We start from the raw sequence: 22,051 nt of genomic DNA on the forward strand, positions 1-22,051 counted from the left end.
ATATCTTGTGCCAAGTTCGGTTGAAGTAGGGGATTGAATTTACCAAAATGCTCCTCCTTGTGTCAAATATTGATGGATATTTTGGGGTGTGTTTAAAAGCCTTTATTAAAAATTAAATCCATAAATGTTTAATATCTTATTTGACAACTCATTTATTACATTGTCAACACAACAGTGTTCGCCTTTGGTGGAACATAAAGAAAATCAGAAAATTGCTTTTGTCAAAACTTTGAAAAGCATATTTTGAAATCAATTCCTATTTAATGGCAGTATTACACACACTGAATTATTCCCCTCCAAGGGGTTTTTGTGAAAGCAAATGGATCTAAGTGTGATGAACTGATCTGTAAATAAAGCCAGTAGCGTCTTAGGTTGAAGTAAATGTTTCCCAAAGATATCTCTCTCTCTCTCTCTCTCTCTCTCTCTCTCTCTCTCTCTCTCTCTCTCTCTCTCTCTCTCTCTCTCTCTCTCCCTCCCTCCCTCTCTCTCTCTCTCCCTCTCTCTCCCTTCCTCCCTCTCTCTCTCTCTCTCTCTCTCTCTCTCTCTCTCTCTCTCTCTCTCTCTCTCTCTCTCTCTCTCTCTCTCTCTCTCTCTCTCTCTCTCTCTCTCCCTCCCTCCCTCCCTCCCTCCCTCACTCCCCCCCCCCTCTCTCTCTCTCTCACACACACACACACACACACACACACACACACACACACACACATGCACACGCATGCAAGCACAGAGTTCTCGCCTGACGTATGACCCAGGCATCTCATTAGCTGGCTGTTTTTTGCTTTACTTTTGAACAGGCATTCGTATCTACCCCCCTCAGACAACTTGCCTTATCCACCAACTGCTGGGCACCTGGGGCCCTGGCTTTCAGACTGGTGTTGAATTCTTTGGGGCCACTACCAGGGTTCAGGATGGGGAGGGGCAGGCAAGCATGCCCATCCTCTGGGCTGCACTCTTCCCTTGTCTTCTGGTTGCCAGTGTTTCCTGTGACAAGAATTGATCCTGCTCATGGGGCTAATTATGAAGTGTGGGTTGTGTTTTATGTTAATAACCTTGGCTCGTGCCACTGAAGCATTGCATTCCCTCTCAGAAGCTGGATCATTGGGAGAAAAGATTGAAAAAAAAGTGGTAGATAGGATCTCAGGGTGTCCAGGTCAGTCTTCTCATTTAACTATGAAACCCAGAGATGGTAATGGAGGTGGAGAAGTGGTATCATAGCCAGGCATGCCATCTCATTTCTTCTGTTTTTTTTTTAATTAAAAATATTTTTTTCATGAAATATATTCTGAATAAATTCCCCTCCAACTCTTCCCAGATCCTCCCCATTTCTCAACCCACCCAATCCAAAGCCATTGAAATACATACTAATAATAATAATAATAATAATAATAATAATAATAATAATAATCAGAATAATAATCAGAATAATAATCAGAATAGGAGAAAATAAATAAGGGAAAAAAGCCAAAGAAAAAGCATAATAAACACATTCTAATGCTAACACACACATTCACACACACATAGACAACCTCTAAAAACAATATGGGAAATCTTAATATCTTAGCAAATATATAAAGGGAAAAATTACCCAGGCAAAGCACTGTGAAAGAAAAGCCTCCAAAGCCTCCGTTGAGTTTGTTTTGTGTTGGCCATCCACTGGTGAGCATGGGGCTGGCCCTTAAGTGTGGTGTGTGGGCCTGCTGAGATGCTATGGGAGAATACTAATTTTTGATTGGAGAGTGATTATCAATTGGAGGCAGCATGTGGGCTAGGGATGGGAACGTGTACCTTCATCCTGTAGCAGGTCTGAGCATGGCAAACATGGTGGCAGCAGGGGTTGCCTTTTACCCTCCTGTCCCTTGCTGAAAACCATTAGATTGCATTTATAAATCGAGCTTCCAAAGGTTCCCTTTCTTTATTTGGCCACTTCCTCCTCCTGAGGCTGACCACCAAGGTCCAGGTATCAACCTATTGAAATCTAGTAACCAGAAGCCCCATTTTGGCTCATTTATTTAACATGTCCAACCAAAATGAAACACCTCACCCTAACACAGTGCTTTCTCCTTTCCCTTTATAAAATGCCATGTGCCTGTGGGCCATGTCTGTCTCCCCTCTGTCCAGAGGTAGTCCTTTGTCCATCCCCCCAAGCAAATATCCTTTCCTCCCTCTCTCCCTTGTTCCTTTCCCCTTCTCCCTCATCCTCTGTCTCCTGTCTTTGTCTCTCTCTTTTTTTTTTTTAATATTTTTATTTAATTTTTTAAAAATTTATCTGCATTGGTGTGAGGGTGTCAGATCTTGGAGTTACAGACAGTTGTGAGCTGCCATGTGGGTGCTGGGAATTGAACCTGGGACCTTTGGAAGAGCAGACAGTGCTCTTAAACACTGAGCCAACTCTCCAGCCCCCTGTCTTTGTCTCTTATTTCCTGCCCTTCATCCCTCTGGGGGGAAAATCTCCTTTGTGTCAAGAACACAGTCTTTGGGCGTCCTGTGCTAACTCCGGTCCTTTCGGGGACCCGATCTGGTTTAGACCTGTGTGCGTGCCGCCAGGGTCTGTGTTGTGTTCATATGTGCGTCAGTCCTCTTGTGTTTGGAAGAACTTGTTCCCTTGGTGTCTTCCATCCATCCATCCATCCATCCATCCATCCATCCATCCACAGTTGCTCTTACAATCCTTCTACCTCCTCTTCCACATAGTTCCCTGAGAGCTGAAGGGAGAATTTGGAGATGGTATCCTATTTTCCAAGGCCTTCTGGCTCTCTGCCCGTTGCCTAGGTGTGGGTCTCTGTATTTGTTCCCATCTACTGTGGAAGAAGTTTCTCTGGTGATGGCTGAGCAAGACACTGATCTTCGAGTTTAGCCGAATGCAATTAGGAGTCATTGCTACATTCCTTTAGCGGAACAGTAGTATTTGGCTTCCCCTAGGTCTGTGGCCGATCTAATCTCAGCTTCTTGGACAGATGAGCAGCATCAGGCATAGATTCCATCGCATGGAGTGAGTGAGCCTTAGTTCCAGTCAGATAGCGATTGGTTACTCTCACCGCTTTTGTGTCACTATTGCACTAGCATATTTTATAGATCGTTATAGATCGCAGGGATTGTGGTTGGGTTGGTGTTTACCTTTCTCCTCAGGTAGCACACAGAGGGCCCTCCAGTGCCGAGAACGCTAGTCAGTGGGGGTGAAGGCTCTAGGTAAGCACCGGCTTGTCTTCTCCGTGTTCAGTGAGTTATGCAGGTGCCATCTTCCGCAATCAGGTCTTTACCATCAGCTTGTGGGGAGCAGCCAATAACCTTGGCAATAGCCTGGGATGTTTGGGGGTTCCATGGGGCCTCTCTGGCCAACAGCTCAACTAGATGTAACCCATTCCCAGCACTGGAGGTTTCATTTGGCAAGAGGTGTCTAGTTAGGGCACTGGCGATTCTTAATTTAGATTTCTTTCATATATATATATATATATATATATATATATATATATATATATATATATATAGACTCTTCTGCAACCCCTCAAATGGCCCTTAGTGTTAGTTGTCCCTCCCGTAGTCCCTTATCCTTCCAAGCACATCCCTCCCTCTTGTTCTCCAGTGGTCTCATGAAAGTTGACCGTATGACTCTGTGGGATCTGTGACCTAAGCATTTGAACCCCGACGGCGTGTTTTGGTTACTAAGAAATGCAGAAATGTTTGGCGGCGGTGTGTGAGCGAGCGGCTGGTGGATTTATAAAGTTGGCACCCGCCTCTGTGTCTAAGTAGTAACTGGTTGAGTGGTGACTTCCGTGGAGTTGTACATTATAGGCTAAGTCTGGTAGGAGATAATAATATACAATAAAACAATAGCAAACATTTATTTTTAATTAGTTAGGCAAACACTATGTGACCACTTTCTGGGTCCTGTTTGTCACCACTGTCACCTGCTGTGCCTAGTATACAACATTCCAGTGTAGTTTCACTAGTCAGGTAATTTGAGCTGTCTGTGCCATGTTTATTGGTCTCTGTCAAATGCCAATGATACTAGTGCCTCCCTTGGCATACTGAAGGGGTTAGTGTGTGGGGACAAGGCTCTGGAACAATGCCAGGCCCTTTTCTAAATTCATAATAAATTCTAGCTATTGTAGTTAAATAGCACCATTGTGTGCTAGGTGTGTTGAACGCATCGCATGCTTTGCTTATCGTGCAGTGAGACATTTGGTGGGAACGCAGTTCTTATGCCCAGTTTACTGCTGGGTAAACAGAGACTCAGATTACCCTGCCTGCCCAAGGTAGAATAAAGTCGTGTGTGAGGACCAGCTCATTATCTGCCAGACTCAAGACTCTGTGATAAGGAGCGAGTATAATGGGGAGCGGGCGGCGGTGTTACTAGTGGAAGATCAAGCACTCTGACCCTCCAAATTGTTTCTCTTCCTAGGATCCTCCAGAACCCAGGCTGCTTTCGGAAACATCTCTGTGGATTCCCAGGTAAGCAGAGATGGCCCCCTCTTTCTCCGTGATATCTTCTGCCTTTATGGATGACGTATCCCTTTACTTGCAGCTGACTCCCAGAGACCTCAGTCACAGTTTCGGGGGGTCTCAGCTGCTTCTTAAGGTTTCAGGCTAGAGTTGTCATTAAAGTGTGAGAATTGAGGCAGTCCAGTTGGGGCCACGTGGCAGAGCGATCTGAGCCATGCTCCCCATCCCCTCTATCACCCCCCTCACACCCACATCCCCCTTCCAAACTTATCGGTGTTTCCATGGTAATTGTTAGAATAGCATCCTGTAAAGTGCTTTGGAGTACCACAAGACAAAAGAGAAAACATGGTCTTTTATAAACATCCTTGCGACTCAGAAAAGAATTAAGAGTAACGAGCATCGGGCTCTAGAGCCAGACTGCCTGGCTCTCCACCCTTGCAGGGGTAGCTGTTGGAGACTTCCCTGCATGCGTCTAGTAGTCTGATACCCATTTGTAGTCCTCAGTCGGCATGGAACTGGAGCAGAAAGACCTGGGCTCGGGACTCAGGCAGCCCGGCCTTGCCTCCAGCATCAGCTGACCAATAATTGCACGGTCTTATTTTCACTTCCTTTTCTGAGTCCTAGTTTCCTCCTTTCTGGTGTATGGATAGTCTGTAGCCACACCACTCTGAGGGTATCTGATGTCACCTGAGATACAACAATCACCATCATCGTCAGAGCTATTGGCTAGCTCATCTATGTGAAGGAAGCCCACATCCAATAAGATGCTAACCTGTTGCCAGGTATGGTGGTGCACGCCCTTACCCTAAGTTCTTCAGATGCAGAGGTAGGTGGATGATGGATCTCTTGTGAGATCAAGGCCATCCAGGGCTACAGAGTGAAACCGTGCCTCCAACAAACAAACAAACAACAACAACAACAAAGTTAACTGTTTCAATAGTTATTTATGTGAGTAACATTAGAAGCCTTTGTCGAAAGAAAGGCTGTTGTTTCAGAGTCATCATGCATTCTCCAAACTTCTTTAACAGTCTGTATTCCATGTGGAAAGATTTTTGGTCTTGAAATTTAAAAAAAAAAATCAAAATTCCAAGTTGGCACAGTCCAGTGAGCCAAACGTAGGTGCCTCCTAGTTTTTCTATTAGTGTTTAAACTTTATTCTTTTTTTTTTTCCCTCAACCTGGAACTTCAGTAAGATGACTGTGGCTCTGAAAAGAGCCATTGACTCTGGTGGGAGTTAGTCATAATCCATGCATGAATTGGGATGTTTGGCTTCCCTGTACTTGAGTCACCATGAAAGAGAATCATTATAGTGAAAACTGGATGGACCGTCTCTGTGTCCATATGTATGTACAGTGTGTGAGAGCATGGGACGTGCACGAGCGAGCACAAACTCCCTTCCTCTCTTCCTCCTCCTCCTCCTCCTCCTTCCCCCCCCCCCTTCTCAGTTGCTTTTTGCTTAGGCAACTGAAGAGTTATAATGCACATTCTGTCAGCCTTCTCCTCATCAGACAAGCATGGACACAGTCAATTCCTGTTTCCTTGGAACGTACACCAAATAATCAGAAACTCTGATTATTCTGCTGGGAGGCAACAGCTTGATGGAAAGATGTACCAATTGCAAACAATTCTGATCGGATTTTTGCCAGGAGGATGCGAGGCCCCCAGCTGTCTGCCACTGATCATATTAGAGGTGCTTGGGCCTGGAAAGATTGCTCTAATCGCATGTTGGAACACTTCTTCTCCTGACTGTTTACCCCAGAACAGTGACACTAGACATCCCTTCTGGAACCAGTGCTGCCAGTTGGTAGTTGTCTAAAACATATGCCACATGAGCACACTTAAGGAATTTTCTAATTACCGCTCAGAAGCTCTGCTCTTTAGCTTTTTATGCTTGTATGGCAGGCCTCGCTGATTGGAGCGATTTCTCCCTTAGCATAATCCTGTTGCCAGCAGTTACAAAGAGACTGTGAAGATGAGGAGTGAAACCCACAGTAACTGAAGAGATGTCCGAACTCAATTAGGAAGAGGTCTTTCCCATGTGGACACAGAAGCCATCTAAATCCATTTTAATTGTGAGCGGTGGTACTTATCTGGTCATGTTTATTTTGGAAACAAGTGCCAAAGCTGGATTTAGACCAGAACTCCAGATCTTTGAGCCCTAATGACTAATTTGGGTACCCACTGAATCCCTTAATTCATTTTGTAATTAGTTCTCCCAGAATTAGAGGGTTGCTTAGTTACACTCACCGTCACAATTTTCTCATAAATCAGGACAAACGTATGTAGATTCCCCTCCCATGGTTCACATGCTATTCCCTAACCCTGAAGACCTATTGTTAGCAAAAGAACCATAACAGTAGCAACAGCAATGAAACTAACACTTTGTAGGTCATAACGCAGAGCATATAGTCTAAGGTCCAAAGAGGTATGGCTTTTTAAAAAATCTATTTATATGTGTATGGATGCCTGCGTGTGTGTATGTGCACGCGCCTGTGTGTACATTGTCCAGGGAGTCCATAAGGAAGTGTTTGGTTCCCTGGTGTCACTCACGGTTATGAGTTGCCATGTGGGTGGGTGCTGGGAACCAAACCGAGACGTCTCGCCAGACTGAGGCAGCATCGGTTCACAGATGTGGAAACTTACGTTACTTTCTCTTACGTTGCCTCATTTTCTTCTTATAAGTTGGGAGGAATAGCAGTATGTACTTCACCAAGTTCCTCTGACAGGCTAACATATGCAAAGTATAGGTATGGGAACAGTATGTGGAAAGTTTGTGGCGCAGGAAAGGATGTGAGGTGCTATGTTTGTCATTAAGGAGGCAGAGATAAACGGGCGGGCACGTTTTGTTGGTGGCACGCCATTGTCAGCTAGGTCCTATTTCTACACTCATTCTGTTCTCCCTGGCAATGAAAACACTGAAGACTTGGAGGTTCAGTATAATCCTTTCAAAATTAATCTTTGTTATTTGGGCCTGCATTCTTTAATTTGGCCACAGATTAACTTTTTTTTTTTTTTTTTTTTTTTTACTTTTCAGCCTTGATCCATGTTAGCTTGAAAGTCTTTGGATGCAAAAGTATTTTACATTTGGAAAAAAATTTCTCTTTCACTCTATGCAATATTGGCTCTATCAAAAAGAAAAATACTCTCAAGTAAAAATGTGCATTCTGTGAGGGGGAAGAGGGAGAAGGGGAGAAACAGCTTTGATAAATCTACTGGAGAATCCCAGACTTCTCTAGAGAATAAGTTAGGGTGTATATAGTGCCGTAGCTTACTTATATTAAAGTCTGCAGAAAGATAAATGTGGACATTAAATAACCTTTCTTCAAAGCTATGTAGGAAGTAGTTAGTATTAAAATTGATTGGCAAGGGACACATTGGAATTAATTTCCTTTAAGATTTCACTTAGCATCTTTTAAACTTCTTCCCTCCCCTTTCCCTTCCCACACCCTACCCCACCTCAGCCCAGCCCTGACATGCATGTGCGTGTGTGTGTGTGTGTGTGTGTGTGTGTGTGTGTGTGTGTGTGTGTGTGTTCTAGAGAAATATATATTCAAGTTCATCCAAAGATGTGTTTAAATACTGTGTTGCACTTGAAGAACCAACAATAGCTATAAAATGAACTATCTACAGACATGATGTTGAGAGAAGATACAAAAGAATGTTATTGCATAGGTATCTTTCTACATTTTTATGAAGCATGAAAATAGAAAAAAAAACCAAAATGTTACTCAAGTATGTATAAATCACTGCTAAAACTCTAAAGAAAAACCCAAATAAAACCAGTAAATGTGGGGCACATGCTTGTTATCCTAGCAGAGACGGGCAAACCCTGGGCTCATTGGTCAGCAAGCCTAGCCTGTTTGGTGAGCTCCTGTCTCAAGAACAGAACAAAGAAAGGTGCTGCCTTCTCTAATAAGGTATTGCTGCTAACGAGATAACCAGTGATGACTTTCAGATGCTGGGGTGCAAGGTTCCCTAGTTGAAGCTTCTCACAAGGGAATTTAATTGATTGAACACAGATTGATTGGCCTCCATTTAACCAACCGGCTTCAATTGAAGGACATCATCCTATGATGGGATTATGATGCCTGGAGTTTCACCCAGTGAAACTTGGCCATCTCACAGAAATCCAGGATGCCCGTGGTCTTTGCCCTACAAACTGTTCTGATGCACCAGTGTTTCAGTGGTTGCTAATGAGTCGGCTGTCTTTAGGGAACTTTAGTAATAAATAGTAAAGAAGTAAACATTGACCCATTGGGGAATGTTGCTTTTAGATACGGCGCAGCGTCACATAGCTGAGTATGGGTTTTTCGTTTTCTTCCATGTGTGGACATTCTAGAAGAGCCTTAGGGTGTGTCATGGAGCCCCCTGGGCTTAGATTGCCCAGGAATCTAAAGCTTGCCTCATAACTTCCACATAAACGGTTTCATTTACCTCTTGCGAAAAAAGGAGGCCTTGATCCAAATGTAACATTCCTAATGGCATGTTCTTCACCAACAGCCTAGCTTACCCTAACATTCTTGCCAAGGGCAGGGAAAATAAATAAAGTAGGTACGTAGAGTCACCATCCCATCAATTCAACCTTGATCTGGTTTCTCTTGTATTAAAGTGTATTTGCATTACTCATTACCACGTCTAAGCAGAGGATCATAGTGTGTAGCCATTCCTCACACCATATGGGTACTTAGTACATAGCACCTGTTGTACTGAGTGAGGCTCAAGCAGTTACTTGTACTACATCAAGAAAGGAAGTATTAAAATTGTGTACATGTCTGGAAAAACTACATGTATTTTCGAAAACAAGTCAAATGTTGTTTTCAAATATTTTCCTAAACAGTATCTTAAATTAATTTTTCTTTTGGGGGGTGCATTCATTATAAGCATTCAACTGTACCAAGGTTTGTTGTTTATCAAGTGCGTAAACATATAAAATGGCCTAATTTTATAGTCTTCGGTCTTGCTCTAAGCATACCACCAAAGAAACAGCTGGTGACGATGGCTTTGCGCAGTTTCCATTTTCCAAGGTGTAGCACCATTATGTCATTCATGGACCTTACTTTATAGCCAGCTCCCACGATGCATGATCAATGCCGAGCCACACACTGGTTCCAAGAAGGCTTTGCTTGGCAGCTTTTTAAGTGTGGAGCCATTGGACGGCTGAGCTTCTGTGGGCAGCTGTCTGCCAGGGGTTTGCAGGTGTTCTGACTAACGCTTTGAGAGAGCAGCGCCAGCAATAAGTTGTAATTTCTCAGGTCAGTGATGGAAAGATTCTGAACACTGAGTCCTCTAATCCTTGGTATTTGGAGGTTACTTCTGAGGGAAATGAACAGGAAGGGGCAAAGCATTCTCAGAGGTTAACCCTTGAACTCCGCCAAGCCAGCCATATAGTCAGTAGCGAAGGCGTTTTAGTGACTTTGCTCTAACCCTGACCTTTCTTGGCTGTGGGAGTTGACAGAATACTGGGTAAAGGCCTACTTGCATTCCTTGTTGCTGAGGGGGGAAAAATCTCTGAGGAATGTCCCCTTCCTTTCAAAGAAGTACCTACAAATTAACATTTTTGGAGCATAACAAAATAGTTTATGAGGCTTGCAAAGTTTTCTGAAATAAAAACTTGAAGAAGACTCTGGGCATTGGTGGCTTACTCGGAACAGTCACAAGAGGAGGGCTCGCTCAGCTCAGCTTATTAGCTGGTGGTCTCCTTCCTTCCCTGTGGTCTGTTCAAAGATAAAGCCGTATGGTAGGTAGCATGGGGTATATTTAGACATCCCCGAGAGACAGAGTAGTGACTGCCATTGCTTCTATTTGGTTCTGTGCTTTTCTTGTGCTGTGCCCATTGTCTGACCCACAAGAATGCTATCAGTGTGTTCATCAGTATGAATAAATATATTCAGGTCAGCCCATCTGTGATCTGTGTGTTGTCCACCAGTTTATAGGGATAGATGACTCTACCAAAATTAGGAGCTGCCTTGAGTAGACTGAGATCACCCAACATGTGGAGTGGACGATGAAGAAACAAATAACCAAGGCGGTAGTGTGGTAGTCATAGCTAATGGTGCTGTAAAAGACCCACGGGGGTCCTGTCTGGTTGGCGCATGGGGTGAAGGCCAGAGAGCACTTTGCTTCCCTTCTCTCCCAGAACCAGGCATCGTCCAGATGTGCATCGCTGGTCACCAAGAAAACCAGTGTATGTCAGCATACATTGGTCATCAAGGCCCACAGGAGGAGAACACCAGCGTGCATGCCCTGACACTGCAGGTCAGAGCGTGACTTTTGTATCTCAAGGACAGGAGGTTTAATAAAGAGTCCAGTATGAAGTACGCTTCACCTTCCAAGTGTGCCGAACTGTGTCAACCAAAGAGCTGTTCCCTGGAGTATACGATCTCCTCTTTTTTCCTAAATTAAAAAATGAACTGTTGACTCTCCACAATACATGTTATTAGCTTATAGAGAGCAAAGAGTAAATAAGGCGCTTGCTTAATGAAATAACAGTTCATTTTAACTTAATGGAAGTAATTTTTTTTCTGAGCTTCGTTATGGAAATAGGCCACCATTACTTTTATTCTGCCATTCTTCATAACCTTGTAGTATGCTTCCTGTTTATGCTTTTAAGAGCTGTTTTTAAAGAGCCTCAAGGGACATCTTTTAATACTTTCCCTTTTAACATAATTATTCATCTATATCCTATCCCGTTAGAATGTTTGAGGGTTCGGAGATATAGGAACTTCTTAATGAGATATGGTTAATGGTCTATGCAGGGTACCACAGTGTTCACACCTGGCTTAGCTAACATAAATTATATTTAATTAGTCATTCTACAGAAGTAGGTATTTTAGAATAGATTTAGTGCCTAAAACACAGTTTGCTTTTTATATATAGTAGTCGTAAATAAAATTCTTTTTTAAAAATTTATTATATATCTTTGTGCGTGGGCGGGGCATTTTGCCTGCATATGCGTCTGTGCTGCTCCTATGTGCAGTGCCTGCAGAGGCCGGAAGAGAGTGCCGGATCCCCTGGGACTAGAGTTACAGTGGCCATCTCCCCAGCCCCACAATACGTTTCTATAAGTAACATTTATAGATTTTTCAGACCTTGTTTTGGAGCTGGAGAGATAGGTAGGCAGTAAAATATTTGCCTTATAATCGCAACGACTTGAATTTAATCCTAGAAACCCAAATAAATCAGCCAGATGTAGGGTACATGCTTGTTATCCTAACAGAGACAGGCAAACCCTGGCTCACTGGCCAGCAAGCCTGGCCTATTTGATGAGCTCCAGTCCAATTAGAGACCCTACCTCAAAAGAAAAAGATGGAGGGTCCATGAGGAATATTACCCAAGGCCGGCCTATCACTCCCCCCACACAGGCACATACACACACATCCCTTCCCCTCCCACAAACACAGAAACTTGTTTGTAGTAACAAAGTCCATCCAGGAGGACTTAAGTGATAGGCTGTGGCTGTGGCCCTGGAGCAACCTGTTTGCCTGGGACGACTAAGGCCCTAACCCAGTCTGCAGTGGGGCCCGCGCATAAGCCAGAAGGAGAGAAGAGATAAGAATGCTTTGTCCTGTCCAGATATCCACGAGGAACAAGAGGTATTAACTTTAAAGTGCTGTATCAATGTAAAGCAATTGTGTTGTTCCTTTTCATTTGTGGCTTGCAAGGCTTATCAGCTAATGATCGGCCATAGCATTTTGCTATGGTCTTGCTTAGAGTAAGATTTCCTTTCTCATATATAACCATGTGGTCGAGGTGGCCTAAACTCTCCAGGTGGGTTCTTTCACAGTTCACTTTTTTTTTTTTTTTGGACCCTTTCAGACAGACCACACTTATTCTTTCCCATGATCCTTTAGGCGAGAATGTCATTTTTTTAGGAAGAACCTCGAGGATACGTTACCAATTTGCAGGTGGCAGCTGTGAGCCCTGCTATGGCTGCCTGACCCATCACCCACATAATGAAGACACCACATGTGTGGTCTCTTAAAGTTCTCTTCTGGGGCCCTCATTCTGCTGTGGCTCTCTCTACTGTGGATCTCTCTGTCTCTCTCTCTCTCTCTGTCTCTCTGTCTCTGTCTGTCTCTCTTTCTCTGCTGTGAAATGTTCTCTTTCCTATGGCTCTCCCTTCCCCTCCTGCTCTCACCCCCCACTCTCACCCCCCCTCTCGCTCTCCCCCCCCTCCCCCCTTAGCCCTCCTGTTTTGGTATAATGTCAAGTTGCTTCTCATTTTGTAATTATAGTCTTTTGTTTTTGTTTTTGTTTTTAACCTTTCTTGTGTCTTCCTGGGTCTCCCTGTTTCTCCCTGTCCCCTGGTGTTAACATCCCTCTCACTTTACCTTTTATACCTCGACTGCTCTAAGAAACCAGAAACAAGCAAGTGTGTTCCCTAAGGTCCTGTTGCCGACTCCCTAGCCCACTCCTTCCCCAGCTGAAGGTTCTGCTTACTGCAGCACTAAGAGGTACCGACTGCACCTGGGCCCTCGCGGCACGCCCCTCACAGTGCTCCCAGGGAGCAATGGAGCCCTCCCTCAACATAGACTCCTCCAGAGAAGCATCGCACGCTGCCAGTGAGGAGACAGCCATGGGAACCAGGCTCTGACAGTCACCCTGGGTTACACAAATATTCCTTCCAGTTAGCATGTCCTTTTATTGTGCTTGAGAATGACTGCAGCTACTTACATCGCATATGGTATTTCTGTGGAAACAAAAATAAATGGGATTCTCTCAAGAAGCGCACTTGAGCTCCTGCCCTTGGTCTTCCTTTTTGAGTCATTATATCCAACTTCCTTTTATCACGTATTTTGTTTTTGTGAATAAAAAAAAAATAGATCATCTGTCCGCTGATAAAATTATGACTCACAGGAATGGCATCATTGTTAAAGCTAAGGATTCCTCCTGTGACTGAAATCCTTGGCTCTGGGGATGGGTCCTGCTGGCGTTTCTTAGGGCTTTACATGTAGACCTTCGTGTCCCTGGCTGGTTTGCTTCTGTGCTACGGCTGCCATTGTGCATGAACATAGTCAGGGTCCTGTTTTACAGACGCAGGCAGGTGCAGACATGGTAGGTTTAAGTGGCGTGTGTAGGATCCCTGATGTGAGCAGAGCCTGAACTCTAACCCGGGCAACCTAGCTTCGGTGGCTACTTTTGTTGTTGTTTGTTTTGCTTTGTTTTGTTTTGTGAGAAAAGATCCTTGCAGCCCAGGCTGCCCTCTAACTTGCTGAAGATGACTTTGAACTCCTGATCTCTAGCCTCGGCTGAGATTACAGGCGTGTACCCACGTTCCTAACCACTGCACTAAACTTCCTAAATGACTCTCTGAAGAGAGGCCACTAATAACTACCAAGCTGTAAGAACCACAGCACAGTTTGGAGTAGTTCAGTACGTGTTAAAGCGCTAGAGCACAATGTTCAATTTCCCTGCTGCCCGATCAACATGTTACTTTGTGTTTGAGGACCCTTGCTACAAATATATACTGCTAAGTCAGACAAAATAAAAACAAAGACCTGCTTACCTTAAGGTTGCCTTAAAGTTGCAAGAGGCATAGGCTTTCATAATGAGAACGATCCTGTTGCCCAAATCAATAGCATTTGGTAGCATTTAGACAGAGCACAACCAACCCTAACATTTGTAGTGTCACAAACAAGTTCATTGCCACACTTTCCTTCAATCCACCCCCCTCCCTTCTTTCTTGTTCTTAAATCTTGCAAAATAAAATTTCTTCTTGAGTATCCATTTATCCTATACCATGGACTTGCCATCAGCTGTTCTTCAGTGTGCATACAGGACTTGGGACCATGTCCCTGACTGTAGCTGTGAAGCACGGAAAAAGACGAGGTCTTGGGCAAGGGTGAGGCCGGTTCCAAAGATATGGATTCGCAGAAGCTACAAACCAATCATCGTCATCACTATCATCATCACCATCATCACCATCACCATCATCATCACCATCATCACCATCACCATCATCATCACCATCACCACCATCATCACATCACCATCATCATCATCATCATGACCACCATCATCATCACCATCATCATCACCACCACCACCACCACCACCATCATCACCATCATCATCATCATCACCATCATCACCATCACCATCATCACCATCACCATCATCACCATCATCATCACCATCATCATCATCATCATCATCACTATCATCATCACCATCATCATCATCGTCATCATCACCATCACCATCATCATCACCATCATCATTACCATCATCATCACCACCACCACCACCATCATCATCTTTCAAAATGTGGAACTAGAGACCAGCACTGCAGAAAGGTCTGGCTTGTTTTGGAAGAGTCGCGTGGCCTGTGAGGAAAAAGAGTGCAGCAAGAAAGCGATGCCCCATAGGAGACTGGCTGCTTTCTTGCTCCTGACTTACAGGAGAGAAAAGTTTCCACCCCCAGTCTGGGTCTGCCTTCCTGTTGGGGGGCGGGGGTGGGGAGGGTGGGGGCCTCCCCCCTACATTCCTTCACTTGCCAGCACTAGAAGCAGAATGCAGGGCACCTGAGCTTTTACAGCCCCTTTGGGGGAAGTGAATAGCCCAGAGGCCTGACTTGGTGTGATTCTTTTGTGCTTTTATGCATCTCAGGAACTGAGTTTTGAGATTTTTTTTTTGTTTTTTGTTTTGTTTGTTTGTTTGTTTTGTTTTGTTTTTTAAATAGAACTGGTATTGCATACCTAAAATCGCCGCCAGTTTGGCAGGTTTTCCAAGCAGAGTTTGCGATCATAATGAGTTCTTTCCCTCCCCCCTTTTTTTTTCTGGTTAAGAACAATATCCTTGCCATTCAGTCTCCAAATATAGCAAGCAGCAAAGATGGGAGAACGTCCTCATGCTGGGAAGGGAGTTGGCATCCTCAGTGATGTGAGGTGTCCAATGTGGAAAACATGTTCAAAAGGAAAAGCTGATGCGAGTCATTTTTTTGGAATTAGGTAGAATATAAATGAATAAACAGAAAAATTCACAGAGGGTGTGCAATCTGGTCATGCGTCCCGCTCTCTCTACTTCTACAAGTATTTGTTGGTTTTTTTTACTTAAATTTCAGATGCCATTTCTTTTTTTCTTGTTTGTTTGTTTGTTTTGTTTTTGTTTTTTGAAACAGGGTTTCTCTGTGTAGCCTTGGCTATCCTGGACTCGCTTTGTAAACCAGGCTGGCCTCGAACTCACAGCGATCCGATGCCATTTCTATCGCTCCATTAAAATGTCAAGCTGCAAACTTGTCCTGGCCTCTAACTGGGAGAGCAACTTGATGAAGGTTTTCGTAGCGGATACATGTAATCAGTCACGGAGCTAGGGACTTTCTGCTTAAGATGTCTTGTTCGATGGTCCTAGGGAGATGGCTCACCTGGGGAAGGGATTATGACCTGAGTTCAACCCCCAGCACCCATGCAAAAGCTGGCCATGGGGCTCACTCTGCCCTAGCCCCAGCTCTGGGGAGGCCAAAGACAAGAGAACCCCAAGGGCTCACTAGCTAGCCTGGCCTGATTACATGAATCGGTGCCACGTTCATTCAGTGAGATGTTGTAGCTCAGAAAATACACATGCGCGCGCGCACACACACACACACACACACACACACACAGAGAGAGAGAGAGAGAGAGAGAGAGAGAGAGAGAGAGAGAGAGAGAGAGAGAGAGATAGAGAATCTCAATGGAATGCCGTAATAGTTCCCTTTCATCTGTGGAAAATACACTTCAGTAGATGCTCCAGACCATGGAATAATGCCAAACCAAATAAACATATATAGTTCCTTCCTGTGTATATATAACTTTAATAAAATTCAACTTATAAATTAAGAAGCAGCCCCTCCTCCAAAAGAGCAGTTTTAATGATATGCTGTACTAAGTGGTTGCCTCTCAGAATATCTTACTGTTCTGTGCTCACCGTTCTTAGCATGTGAAGTGGCACTGTTTCTGTGATGAGCTGGGGGAGGGGAAGATGGAGTCCTGTGTGAGCGAGCGAGGCTCACCGGAACACTGATGCTGAGGTAGCACCACGTGAGACCCACGACTAGTGACTAATGGCCGAAGGGTGGCATTCGCAGCACCAATGCCCGGGACAAAGGGATGATTGACATCCTCGGCCACTGGAGCAGGGTGTTACAAGAGATCATCGCCCTGCCGGAGCTGGCACGAGGTTCAAACTATTATGGGTTGTTAACTGTGGAACTTTTGCTTTAAAACTTTTTGGAACATAGCTAACCATGAGTAACTGAAAGCAGGGCAAGAGAAGACTATGTCATCATTAGTTGTAGCGAGAGCATGCTATGATGCCGTCTCAGTTGGGAAAAATTCAGTACCATTGGAGATCTCAGCACACCTATGCCTTCTGACAGATGTCGGTCAGCCTATATAGTTTTTCATCCATCCCATGTAAATTAAAATGTATGACTTGGTGTTTAAAAGGCAGCTTGGCAGTATATATTTTTTTAATTCCTTTAAACTAAGTTTATTGTTTTGTCACGAACATTTTATTTCCAAGCATTCACGCTAATGAAAAAATTAAGGAGATATGCAAAGGTATTGGCCACAAATATTGACTACGGTGCTGTTTACAAAATGCTACATAGGAAATTGCTTAAACAATGATAATATAGATCAAATAGTTATATGTACACACAGTGTTAAATAGGAAATTGCTTAAACAATAGTAATATATTAAATAGTTATGTGTATATATATATCATGTTACTGTTGTTTTTAGAAATGCTATTCAGGTACCATAGATATATAGCAAGTAGATATTAAGAATGAAGTGTTTTTGCTGTGTTGTTGAGATAAAATGTTGCAAAACCAAAGATGTACAATGTAAACACATTTTAACACCTGAGTGTAGTTTTAGAAAAGGAATAATAAGAGCTTTGAGAGGATTCACTGAGTGATAAGCTTATTGTACTTAAGATGTTCTTTTATCTGTGTCTTATTTTATTTTTTAAATTGGCATATATATTGTTTTCTTAATAAGGGGTTTGTTTGACTAAAAAGAAAAATAAATTAACTAGACTGTGTGAATGCGACCAGCTCTAAAATAGCTGAAAAGGGGGGTCAGGATGATTTTGAGCCAAATTCATTGGTACTTTTTTCTTTTTTTTTTTCTTTTTTTTTCTTTCTTTCTTTCTTTTTTTTTTTTTTTTTTTTTTTTTTTGACATTGTCACCCTGAACAACCTGGAACTCACCTTGTAGACCAGGCTGAACCTTAACCTTACGGAACTGCTTGTGTCTTGTCTCCAGACATAGGGATTCCCAGGCACGCACCTCCATACCCAGCTTGGAAACCCGTTTCAGCTGACTTGTGGTCTGTGGTTTTAAGAACGCCACTTTGATTTAGCAGAGAGAACATTTTTCTTTCAAGTCTTCCCTGAAGAAAATGAAGAGCCTCAATTTATTAAGGCAGTTCTGGACTTTCTTCCTATTCCCACCCTACCCTAACTAGTGTTACTCCTACACCACAAAGCTGCGCCTCATGGGAGACAAGCCCCCGAATTCCTGATACTCTCATGCTGCCAAGTGATGAAAACACGTATTAATAAGAAGGAGTCACATTGTTTGTAGACACTCGAGCCAGCCAGCTCTGAAATCTTATCCCTAATCTTCTGCTTCCAAGAGAGACATTCAAAAGATGTAGCTTTCTATCACTTGTTGATTACACTGGGTAACTCACTTTTTTTTTTTTTTTAACTTCAGAGACCTTTCTGGAAAGGGGCACATACTGAGAACTCTCCAGTGTTTTATGGGAACTTTAGCTGGTAGGTGGGAAGCAGTTAAAACAAACCTCAACAAAAAATTTCACTCACACCAGAGAGTAAAGGCCCACCCGTTGTTAACTGCTAGTAACCTCTTAGACTCTTCCATTTGTAGCAAGGAGGCCTCTGTCTGTTCCAACCTCTGGGCTGGGTTTAGTCAGCAAGGCAAGACATTTAGTATGTTTTTCCTCATTAATCACCCTGTGCCATTTTCATGGTAAGGCAATCCATTTATCCTGTGCCTAAAAATACAAGCTCAGAATATGGACAACATTCAAAGACGCATATGTACAAGATGTCACACTAAAACCTATCATCTCGTGTGCTAGTTTAAGAAACACTTTCAAAAGTTTAAATATATAAGTTCAGATTACTTCACAGGGACCACAGAAGCAAGTCGTTACAGATTGCAGCCTGCGGATGGGCTTGCCACCCCATCACTTTTGAAAGGACATTCATGGAGGGTCTTGCCTCACAAGTAAGGAAACCCACACTGTGACCCACTGAGACGTAAGAGATGACCCTGCCCTTTCAGGTCCAGGGTTTCCACCCTGTAAATTCAAGAGTGGGTGTGGCCCTTTCTTGGCTTTCTCCCAGTTCTAAAGCCCAGCAGCTGCAGTGGCCAGAAGGCATTTATCACTCTCTCTGTCACTAGGATGGAGGGAAGAACACCAGCTAACACCCTGTTTTTGTGACTCCTCTTCTTCCACCACTTACCTTCCCTGGCCCAATAAACCACTGTTTTCTTGTATATTTTTCTTTCCTTGTGTCACACTATGTAATTTCCCAGAAAAAAAAATCTCATTTTGACGATCTCTACCCTCCGATGTGTGATGTATCGTTGTGACTCCTGAAGAAGAAATCTTAAAGGCAGCTGCTTCCACCCTTACCCAATTTTAAAAGCTCTCCCCTGGGCACTAAATGTCATTTCAGAGAATTCTACATTTGTTATCATTTCTAGCCTAGCCAATAGAAATCTAAGCCTTAATTTGAAGTAGAGTGATTCTTGCCTGGAGACAGTGGGCTCATAAATATATAGCTTGATTTATTCCTGTAATTTAAGAAGATATTAGGATTTTAAACATTTTTTGGAACATTTCATTCAGTGTCTAAGTTGAATATACAAGATTGGGCTGTCGCTTGTGCTTGCATATCTTGCATTTTTAATTGTAGATAGGATATTTGCGAATCAAATAATGATTTCAATTGAAGCTACTGTGAAGTAAGCCAGGTTATTTATTACCTCATGAAAGATTTTACAAATCAGATACTTGTATGTTTGGTTTTAATTAGTTTAACTTACAGACTCTGAAATATGTCATCCCTTTTCTATATTGAAATATCTGCCTGTCCTCTGCAATAAGCATAGAAAAATCTAACCTAGACAGGCAGAGAAAGCCACTGCCGGGTCCAGCGCAGTATAGGAAGTCCATGGAAGCCTGTTTGCTCGCCCCTCCCTGGCAGCCAGCCATGGAGAGCACAGAAATCACCAAGCGAACTTAGTGAGAGTTGGCTGGGCCATATCCTCAGCCTCGTTTTTGTTCCTTTCTGAACTCTGCATTGTTGAAAGATGACTGAGGCAACACAGGTTCCATCACGTGCTCCAGTCAAGAGAAGTGGGCAGGAAAGAGAGAGCTCATTTTCCTCACAATGTAAACAGTCTTCTATTTGCTTGTTGTCCTGACTGCTACATTCAACCCGTAACTGAGACTTGTGGAATGAGGTGTTGACTGGGTCGTGTAACCAACCCTGGGGCCCTGATTGCTGGTGTCTGCACTGGGTCTCCCTAACAACACCACACTCTGTGGCTAGTGAAAGTAGGATGGATGGATGCTTTTCTCAAGCCACAAATATCCTCTCACCAACTCTGCCAGTTTCTTGAATTATTGTAGTCACTAGAAATCTAGGTAAAGAGATTGCAGCATTTGTAATGCTGCATAAACAGTGATCTGGGCATCAGATTCACTTACAGCAAATTAAGGGGAAAGCTGAAAGCTGTATGCTTAATCCAGATTAGCGATCAAAATATATTTCTTTTAGTTTTTCCAAGGTGGCGTCTTAACAACGTGTGGTGAAAGTTTCCTTTCTCACTGCTACTCTGCATGTGGCTCTCCAAAAAGGATCACATCAAAAGTTAGCAGACACAACTGTTTCCAACTCACAGCAACTGTATTTTCCAATACAGCTTGCTGATGTAGCGGATAATGTTGTTTCTGAACATAAAGTTGTATAATATATTAAAGCTAAATGAAATTTAAAATGACTTGTGATAAGCCCTGAAAATGTAACGCAGGCTGCCTATTAGTTATGTAAGCTTAGTACTAACATTCTGAGCTTAGCTGGATGAGTTACAGGGCAGTGACAAAAATGCCATCTTCCCTTTGGTATGAGGGAACATGTATACATGATTTTGAGGTGACTGACTGTAGAGGCATGTTGGGATATGATGAGCAACAGGACGGATAATGATGACCACAGTTCTGAAAATGTGCCAACGGCCCTCGGTTAGCTTTGGGCAAGGCAGCTTCCTGCAGAAACAATTACTGGGTTTTCCGAATGCTTCCCAGCCCTTCAGGAGAGAACCTGATGCTGCGGAGTCTCTAAACCACAGGGAGTGTCCTTAGAGAGTGAACTGGAGAGAGAATTTCTAAAGTGACCAGGGCTCACCTAACTGGGCTGGGGACAGCTGGGGACAGCTGAGACCTGGTGGAACAAGTTGGTGAAGTAGAAAGCCAGAGTGTGATCCTCCTCTGTGTGTGGCCTCAGCTGGACGCTGGGACTTCACGTGTACCAGAGCGCTGTGACTCTTGCTAACAGGGAGGTGGGAGATAACAGAGGAAGGTACTTGGTGCTTCCAGCCGAGAGCTGTAGTCTGGCCCAAGTTTTCGATACATGCCAATCAGGAATGCTGCAGAGCTATTCCTTGCAAAGAGGGAGAAGAGTGTTGGGCTTTTCACCTTTCCCCTTTGTTTCATTTTTAGGGAGAATTTAAAAATACTAGGTGTGAAGAAGTTAAGTTTGGGTCGTCGTCCACCCGGGCAATGCTTTAACTTTATGAGAGCAATGAGTTAGTACAGCAACAGCTTGTTAGCAGCCTCCAGATCTTGCCCTAGACTTTGGGTGCATGGCTGCTATTAAGTTCCATCCAAGAGTGTTACCCACTCGCTATTGAAGGACTCAAGAAATGAGCAGAGCCTCAGGCGTGCAGCACCGTGCTGAAAACCACTGATGTCCTGTCATCCTAGAGAAAGGGGACCCAGTGACCGTGACCCTTCAGTTTACAAATGAAACCTAGAAAGGAAAGGTGACTTAAGGGCCACACCTAGAGGCAATGACACGGGCTGAAAGTAAAACCAAAGTTCCCTGTGTGCAGCTGAGGAAAAACGGTGATATAGCCACTAAATTGCATTGCACGCTCTACAGATCTTCCCTTCCGGTCTCCTTTTAATCAACAGTTTAATCCAGCCATGGAAGGCCAGTTCACCCTTTTCTACAAATTCAAGGTCTCAGAAGCCACCTCTCCCTCCTCAAAATGTCAGTAATTATGAGTCTTTCGTCTGTGGCCACCCTATTTCTCAGGAGTGTCGTCTCCATCTCCCTATGTAGGAAGCATCCAAGAGAACCCTCCATCTTAGATTGAGGGTCAAAGAAGGGTTGAGGGGCAGGGCTTCCTTCCCAGCCTCGACTTAAAGTCTTCCCTCCACAGATCCTTCACATGGCTGAGCTTCAAGCCTGGCAGGTTCCGTTTTTCTAGAAAATAAATCATTCGTGTCCTGCCAGGGATGGGAAGGGGTGCTTGGCTGGCTGCTCCGAGTAGGGGTACATCTAATATCTTCCTAATCAGCTCTCTTTGT

The 22,051-nt window shown here is 43.7% G+C and overlaps 1 protein-coding gene across 12 annotated transcripts in view; it reads left to right on the plus strand.

Annotated features, from left to right (window-relative positions):
• The window catches only part of SPATS2L (spermatogenesis associated serine rich 2 like), a 177,676-nt gene that overhangs the window by 23,068 nt on the left and 132,557 nt on the right, over positions 1 to 22,051 (plus strand). For all 12 annotated transcript variants that reach the window (XM_084780103.1, XM_084780107.1, XM_084780106.1 and 9 more), the window contains exon 2: positions 4,397 to 4,446. The gene's annotated coding sequence lies outside the window, so the exon portion shown is untranslated. The remainder of the gene's footprint in view (positions 1 to 4,396; positions 4,447 to 22,051) is intronic.

Source organism: Acomys minous (assembly GCF_964271855.1).
Source record: "Acomys minous genome assembly, chromosome: 4".
Lineage (NCBI taxonomy): Eukaryota > Metazoa > Chordata > Mammalia > Rodentia > Muridae > Acomys > Acomys minous.